Source organism: Zootoca vivipara, chromosome 5 (genome assembly GCF_963506605.1).
Source record: "Zootoca vivipara chromosome 5, rZooViv1.1, whole genome shotgun sequence".
NCBI lineage: Eukaryota > Metazoa > Chordata > Lepidosauria > Squamata > Lacertidae > Zootoca > Zootoca vivipara.
The window spans coordinates 93,585,183-93,593,904 of NC_083280.1; the positions used below are offsets into that span (position 1 = coordinate 93,585,183).

The 8,722-nt window shown below is 48.6% G+C and overlaps 1 protein-coding gene across 11 annotated transcripts in view; it reads right to left on the reverse strand.

The window, feature by feature from the left end:
- Positions 1-6,968, reverse strand: part of A4GALT (alpha 1,4-galactosyltransferase (P blood group)) — a 41,728-nt gene extending 34,760 nt beyond the window's left edge. For 2 of the 11 annotated variants that reach the window (XM_035137902.2, XM_035137898.2), the window contains exon 1: positions 1,151-4,897. The gene's annotated coding sequence lies outside the window, so the exon portion shown is untranslated. The other 9 variants (XM_035137901.2, XM_035137895.2, XM_035137887.2 and 6 more) reach the window with 8 other exon arrangements.
- Between the last annotated feature and the right edge of the window lie 1,754 nt (positions 6,969-8,722).

Here is an 8,722-nt window from a genome sequence, read left to right on the forward strand (position 1 = left end):
CGCAAGGTCCCCACAGCAGCAGCCAGACACAAATAACGCTCAGCACCTTTCCACCACTATCAGTACAGTGGTACCTCGGGTTACAGACCGTCGCTTCAGGTTACAGACTCCGCTAACCCAGAAATAGTACCTCGGGTTAAGAACTTTGCTTCAGGATGAGAACAGAAATTGCATGGCAGCGGTGTGGTGGCAGCGGGAGGCCCCATTAGCTAAAGTGGTACCTTGGGTTAAGAACAGTTTCAGGTTAAGAACGGATCTCCAGAACGAATTAAGTTCTTAACCCGAGGTACCACTGTACAATGAATGGGCTGGATCACTCGCTCCTCTGCCTGGCCTTTAGCTATTTATGTAGCGTGTTAAAATATTATTAGTTATCTGCTTCTCTGTCTGCTAACTACCTAGCTAAGCCACAAATTAAAATCCTTTGGCCCCCAATAAAATCAGGGCCAAGCCAAGACTCTGGGAGGGAGGGGCAGAAAGGGGGTGTTGATGTGTGCCAGAGGGCCAGGCCCACGTGGGGGATGGGGGGGCCTCTAGCTCCCACCAAGTGGTCCAACAGAATGGTGGAGAGGAAGGAGATCGAGGAAGAATGAAGGCTCGGAGCCCTCGACCCGGGATCAAGCATCGGCCAAAGCACAAACAAACGTAAATGGCACTCTAGCCTGCTGCTCAACCTCTTCACACACAAGCGCGCGCGCAAAAAGAGGTGCCGGGGGGGTGGGGCAAACTGCCTTCAAACACAGGCAAGGGGGCCAAGATGAGCAAGTTGCCCAGACCTTCTGAAGCGCGCACAGACAACCACAAGGCCGGGACCTTAAGCTCAGGCACACAGGTGCAAGCAAGCCGGCCCAAGGAGAAGCGATGCGAGGAAGAAGTGGGCACACAAAGCAAGCCAATGCACCCGCACACTCGCGCGCACCGAGCATTGCAAGTTCTCCAGGACCCAATGCAGAGAGTCACCGCCAAGCAGCAAAAGACCCACGACCCCCAGGGACCCCAGGGGTGGGGCGGAGGACCCGCGAAGGAAGGGACCTCTGAATTCGTCCTCTTCAACCCCAGGACGACACGACACAAGCACAACCCAACCCGGCCGACACAACAACACAACGCCAGTCCGCACCAAGTTCGCGGGTCACTCAGGGTCATTCACCATCGCAGGAACTTCAGCCTGGACTCAACGCCGCTGCCTGAAGCCCGCTGCTCCTCGCGCCGCGTGGATGCTCAAAGCAGGAGGCAGAGGGGAGAGGCTGCGCAGGCAGGGAACTCCGGGCTGCTCGATCCAAAGGCTGCAAAAGAGGATCACCGCGCAGGATCCAATGATGAAGGGCAAGGATCCGGCGTGGCCCTGCGGCCGCGCCAAAATTAAATTTCCCACGGTCGCGCCCCCTACCGGCGCAGATTAACCTCCTGCCAGATGGGGTAGTCAACTCCCCGCGCCGGATCACTGCAGGGTCCCGGGCGCCTGGCCCACCGAAAAAGGGGAGCAGACTTTGGGGGAGCCCTTTCTCCTGCGTGGTTTGACCTACAACAGTTCCTCTTGGCGGGAGGTATTTCCTATGCTGAGAAACTGCCACCCATCCCCCACCTTCCCTGCCAATTCTATACTGCACTAAGGGGCTTTGCCAGCATCTGCCAGCCCTCTCTGCAGCCGTTCTGGGGCACCTTTCTCAGCTGGTGGGCTGCTTCCTTGACACTGAGCAAGTCTGCCCAGTACCCATGCTGGCAAGGAACACAGTCCAAGATCTCTTGGTTTTAACATAATTACTTAATCTCAACACAGCAGCAGACACTTCTATCTTTCAGCGAGTACAAAGAGAAGAAATGTTGCTTTAAGACGAAATCAAAATGTTTTCTTATGCTGTGCCTTTACACATAGGAAAAAACGACATTCTTAGGACAGCTATTAATAGTTTGATTTTTTCCCCCGGGGAGAAATATTTAATAAGCTAAGTCCAGCTGACATCAACCATATTTAGACCTTAACTCTCACGAGGGGGAGGAAGCATAAAAGGAAGCACACACTCAACAATACTGCCCAAATTATGAACATTAAGTTGTAAGCAGCACCTGCCATTCAGATCTTTCTTCTGCCTTTTATACAAAGGAAGGGTGGAACACCTCCAGTCAACTATGTAATACTACTCAATTCAGCTGAAGCCTTGTCAATCTCCAGCTTTATTAATACGAATACTACATTTTCCATGGACATAGCATTGTAGGATTTCTTCATTTCTGTTTCATCTTTTTTTAAAAAATAATTTTTATTGATTTTTTGACATATAACAACAAAACATACATCACCCACACACCAACCCCAGCATTACCTAAAATAGAAAACAAAAAACTCAAAAACATTAACATATCTAAACATTAAAAAAAAACCATATATATATATATAGTTCAAAAACCATTCATCTTTTCTGACATTGTAGGTTGACCTCCTCAGCCCCCCTTACTGTGGTTCATCTTATACTCTCTTTGGCAATTTCATAATCATCAGCTGAACATTGTTTCTTTCTATCTTAAACATGTTTATACCTTTTAAATTTTACACCAAAATTCTATAATTATCCTTTTCATTATAGATTACATCTTTATCATCTATGACAACATCATAAGGAAGGTGGGGGGATGGCAGGGTCATCTAGTCCAACCGCCTGCAATGCAAGAATCTCAATTAAAGCATCCATGACAGGTGGCCATCCAACCTCTGCTTAAAAACTTCCAAGGAAGGAGATTCCTTTGGCATTTAATACAAATCTCCATGTCTCAACATAACGGAGAATAACTAGCTATACATATGGCAGAGGTTATACTCCACAGTTGCAATTTATTACAGGCTGCTTCACTTGGGGCAGAGATTTCTAAACCACAGGCTTAGTCTCTCAGGTTTGGGGTACTTTGGCCAGGGCAGTCTCGAGCAGGTCGGGCACCCTGGCGCTGAGGGGCGGAGATCGCTCCGGCGCCCCCGCCCTCGCAGGGCGCAGCATGGTTTCCGCGCTGCTTTGCCACGCAGCGCCCTGCTTCGCCGCGCAGCGCCCTGCCTGCCAGCCCGGCGCCCTGGCACACCGCACCACCGGGGCTCTACCTAGAGCCGGCCCTGACTTTAGCACATTCTCCCACCACTAGCAAAAAATTCAGGAAACTCTTGCAGAGTTACAGTTCCCAGCACCCTTAACAATTTGTGCTTTTAAATGTCTGGTGTTCTGTACTAGTAAACCCTCCAAGTGAATTCCCCATGATGGCTGGACTGCGCCTTGTATGCCTCCTTCTGGCAACTCCTGCAGCCAAGCTGGTGCCAGATGTTTTACTCTGCTTTCCTTTGGACGACATCAGCCAGGACAAGAGGGGGGTCTTGTCATCTGGGCAGCCCAGGACCTCCAGACACACTGGCCATGCTTGCGCCCCGGGGAGGTCACTTCAGTGCTGCTAACACAACAGTTTCCCCCCCCCCCCAAGAGACAGACGGACTGTCTCGAGACAGACGGACATCAACAGCAACAATGTTTATAGACATCCTGGATTCTGCAAGTTATAAATCCATGAATGGTACCAAAAGTGGTTGAGTGCAAGTTGGATTGACTGCACTAAGCAACAAGGAAGGTGGAAGACGTACGAAAGACCAGGGAGAGAGGGAGATAAATAAAAAGATGAAGCAACTCAGAACTCCAGAACAACTCACTCTCTCCAAAAATGTAGCAGAGAGCTGGACAAGGTAGAAATTCTTCTAAATATTGCTAGGTATTAGATTTCTTTAACAGGTTACAACTGAGTGAAGAACAGCAAGCTAAGTATGAGATTGCATGACAGAGATTCCAGGCATATTGTTCTCCAAAATAAAATGGATGGATTACAATACTTTATCAACAGATCTTGGACTGGGTGTGTCTATACTACCCAATGACAGTATTGTAGTCAATGAGGTGACTCCAGGGCACAATTATTGCTAATTGAAAACGTTTGGGTGTATGGAAGATAACTGTCTGCCTGAGCCATGGCAAAACTGGCTGTTGTGTAATCAAATTTCATCTATCAAAGCAATTGCTGCTGCTGTGGGCAAGACTTTTAATCAGTCTCATTGCCTTTCGCTCCCATATCTGTCCTACGAACTGTGGTCACAATCAGACAGCTGGCACCAGTCGATGGAAGTGATGCAGAACAGACACCTCCCAAACAGCCCCCACCTGCTCCATGCAGAAATTGGGACGGTGCTTGTGCACATGCCGTACAAAGGAAAATATTGAGAATCCATTCTGGATCTTTCAATTGATTTTTTTTGGGGGGGGGGGGAACGACAGTAGAAGATAAATGGAGGGTTTCTTTGAGCACATTATTCCAGAATAACTGACTAATGGACAATGACATGTGGCAGTATGCAAAAAAAAAAAAGCCAAACATCCCCCCCCCCCGGCAACTGTAAACAGTTAGTGTGGAGAAAGGCCCATATTCTGTGGCAGTCCTGTGTTTTCCACACTTTTTTTCCATACTCAGTTTCAATTACATAAGATGGCTGTAAAGAAACTAATGTGAAGGTTGCAGGAATAAGTTCAGATGCTTTGCATTGAGCTAAGGAACCAATTTGTTCTTCTCTCCCAATTAGTCAAGATGGAGGAAATCTCATTTGCGGTGCTGTGGTATGAATTAGGAGAGCGAACCTGCTTCACAGCAAAAAAATAAAAAATAAAGCGCAACATGTCTTCATGGACCTGGAACGCAAGAATTCCACCAACATACTTTACTTGAGAACTCTGGCATAACTTCTTCTTGGAACTCAGACATTTGCTATTAAAGGCCCTTGACGTGCCCATCTAGTGTTTGTCCAGAAGCCCAGTTTGCTCTCTCTCTCTTTCACACTCTCTCACACACAGTTCATATCCCAATTTTTACTCTTATCTTCCCTCTCACCTCTGTCCTAAATGCTCCAACTTCTTTCTTTAAATATTTAATCAGGATCAACTATGCAAATGAGTTCCAGAGCAGCAGGAGTGGGGGAATCTCAACCACGTAAATCTGTTATAATAAAACAAAAGAGAATCCTGAAGCACCTTTCAAAGCCATGCTAATTAATGGCTAACCTACAGGTACATATATAGAGTCTGGGGCACTTTTCAATCAAACATATAGTATATTTAATGCTCATAAATTTAAAACAAAAGGAAAGCATTTTGGTTCTTTTGTTGCATGATTCACTAGCAAAGAGGTTGACTTGGCAATCTAACCCCTTGTGTGTATATCATCAGATGTGCCTTTATCTACTATGTTTATTCCGTACTCTTCTATCAAAAACAGTCAAAAGGCTGTAATAATACTGAAGATGAAGCACTCCCTGTTTGAACTGTAGCCAGAGACCAGGCCTGAATGTTCCTCCATAATGAGGAAATGGAGACCTAGCAATAAACCTTCTGTTCTCAGATTAGTGTAAATAACAAGTTTCCTACCCAGCTACAATTTGCCTCTCCTGATAAGAACATCAAAATGTTCCTGCTTACTCAGACCAGCTAGTCTAGCTTTTGGTTTTCAAATACTAGCCAGTCAAAAGTGCCTGGTCACTCACAAGCAGGACGCAACACAATCGGGTCCCTCTGTTTCTGAACCCCAGCAACCTGAAAGATTTACTGCCCCCATACATGGAGTTGTGTTTAACTATCCTGCACCATGCATTTGTCTGCCTATGTGGAAGTCATCTGAGAGAGAGGCTATCTCCACATCTCATAGTAGTAACCCTCTTCAAGTTAGTTGCAAAGTTGTACTCCTTGTGTTATTATTCCCCGTCTGATCATGATGAAGAAACGCAGTTTCACTGACTGTTCTCAGATCTTGCATGCAAAGCTTTTAACCTTCCAGAGAGCTTTCTCCAGCAGATGTGTGCCTCTTCCACAGTGCAAGAAAAGTCACTGAAGGCCACTCCCACCCTCCTGCCCAGAAGGGACGGCATCCCAAAGGCTACACAGCAGCTAGGCATCTCCCCCCTCTCCTCCTTTGTGAGCTTATTCCAGCTTCAAGCCTTCAGGTAAAGTCTCACCAAAGCAACCCTTTGCCAGCCGTCTTCAGAAAATAAAGGCTTACCTTCCAAAGCAATGAGTTCTCTTGAGAGGGGCACTTCTGGCAGGTGCCATAGGCTTTCGGAACAGACAGCAACTGTTTCTCTAAGTAGCCTCTTTGCCATTTCTCCAAAAAGGAAAAGGCTCCACTCCCAGATAGTGGAGCTGTCATCATTTCCAAGCCCCTTCTAGCCACACCTCTCCCTTTCTTTTTCTTTCCAGCTCAAGTCCTGCTTGCCAGAAAAAATAAATAATACAAGCTGGCCGCTAAGCTCACAGTTGTTATTGTTATGTGCTTTGTAGGGGGCGAGGCACCAGCATCTCGTACGCCTATGAAAGCAGCACAGAGAGTTTTCCACTACTCACCACCAATGCTTTCAGCTCATCAGTCCAGCAGTTGATAAATTCATCAGCAAATCCCGATGAGTGGGTTTTGTTGAGAGCGAGTCCCTGCAATTAAATGCTTTAAAGCCTCTCGCAATGTTTACAGACATTTACTAGAACATTGTAATATGACACTCAGTTGTCGGCATTCCAAACAAAATCACCAGTCTTTCCTACCTCAGTTCCTTGCAGATTAAGAGGGCCACTGAAGGCAAAGAAATCTTCATGAGAAATGGTGAACCTGGAAGCTAAGCCTGTTCTCTCAGCAGAAAAATATCAAAGGGCTGCAAATTAGAAGCAGAGTTATCAGAAAAGGCTTGGAGTCTTGGTTATCCCTCCTCACCTGACACACTCCAGTGCTCTCAGGAATCCCTGCCAGGTAACATGTTAATTGGGTCTGTTTACAGTAAACGGGTTAATTAGGAGCAGGGCTTTTTTTTCCAGCTGGAGCTCCAGCACCTCTCAGGTGTGTGCCATTGCCATTCTAAGAGAGCAAGGAAGAAGTTCATGGTGGGCTCCAGCACCTCTTCTTTCTAGAGAAAATAGCACTGATCAGGACTATTTATAGAGATAGCTACTTTAAAGGTCTTATCTGCCTTTGAAGTGGGGAGGTTAGTGCTGAGAGAGAAAGGTAATTTCTGCACAACACCTCTCACAATATGGCTAATAATGCAGTCCAATTATCACCAAGTAATTAATAGTACCTCTTAGTGTTTATGTTGCATATTTCAAGGGTTCAAAATGCTTCACATACTTAGGAATCCTGACAACAGCCCTGAAAGGCAGAGCAGTATTCTCATATTGAAAATTGGGGTTGTGGTCAAGTGAGAATTGCCTAAGACCACCTCATGACCACCTTTAAAGCCCTAGATGGCTTCAGCCCTGTATAAAGGTAAAGGTAAAGGTAAAGGGGCCCCTGACCATCAGGTCCAGTCGTGTCCGACTCTGGGGTTGCGGCGCTCATCTCGCTCTATAGGCCGAGGGAGCCGGTGTTTGTCCTCAGACAGCTTCTGGATCATGTGGCCAGCATGACAAAGCTGCTTCTGGCGAACCAGAGCAGCGCACGGAAACGCTGTTTACCTTCCCGCTGTAGTGGTACTTATTTATCTACTTGCACTTTGATGTGCTTTCGAACTGCTAGGTTGGCAGGAGCTGGGACCGAGCAATGGGAGCTCACCCCGTTGCAGGGATTCAAACCGCCGACCTTCTGATCAGCAAGCCCTAGACTCTGTGGTTTAACCCACAGCGCCACCTGGGTCCCTTCAGCCCTGTATACCTGAAGGAATATCTCCACTGGGGCCTTCTGGTGGTTCTCTCATTGTGAGAAGTGAAGCCACAGAGAACCAGGCAAAGGGCATGCCAGAAGGGCCATGGCCCCGGGCGTGGATTTTCGAGGGGCATCTCCACACATGGCCCAGCTCGGTGCTCCTCACCTGGTGTCAGTGGAACCAATGGAGCAGCAGGCCAGGCCACTCTGTGTGCACACTGGTGTGGGTGTGCCTGCTTCATGCTTGCCAAGTCCCCTCAGCTAGCTGGGCTCTCCCCTGCGCAGATGGCTGGTGGGAGGGGGGGCGAAGGGGATGCAGCAGCCATGCGCCCTTCAATCCCAGCCTCGCCGTTGGTGGCAAGGAGTGTGTCAGGGACTGGGCAGAGGAGGAATGATGGAGACTGCCTTCCCAGCTTGATCCTTCCAGGGAGGAGGAAGAGGAAGACAGAATTACAACAGCGGTTTGAGAGAGGTGACAGCTCAGAGGAAGATGAGGGGGAAAGTTGGGAAATAATGGCAGAGGAGGAGCAGGCAGAGCCGGAGCAGCAGCTGGCTGACACATAGTGGCGGAGGAACCCTCTCTGGCACCCAGGTTGGGGCAGCCCACATGGAGTGTGCTTGTGCGGCATCCCACACGTGCGCACTCCAAACGGAATGCCACACATGCGCAGTCCATACGGGATGCTGCACATACACAGTCTGTACGGGATGCCACACATGCGCAGTCCATATGGGATGCCGCTCACGGCAGCCTGTACGGCCGCCGCGTGTGAGCAGCATCCTGTACAGAGTGTGCATGTGTGGCATCTTGTATGGACTGCGCACGTGCGGCAGCCCGTACGGACAGTGTATGAGAGCGGCAGCCTGTACAGATGCTGCACGAGCGGCGCCCATATGGACTATGTGTGCCCTCGGCCGCTCTAAAGCTGGGGGGAGGCAGGGGCCATCTTGTCACACATACCCAGAGTGGCACCCGGGGTGGACCGCCCCCTCCGGCCCCCACTTCGTACGCCCCTGCTGACACATTGTC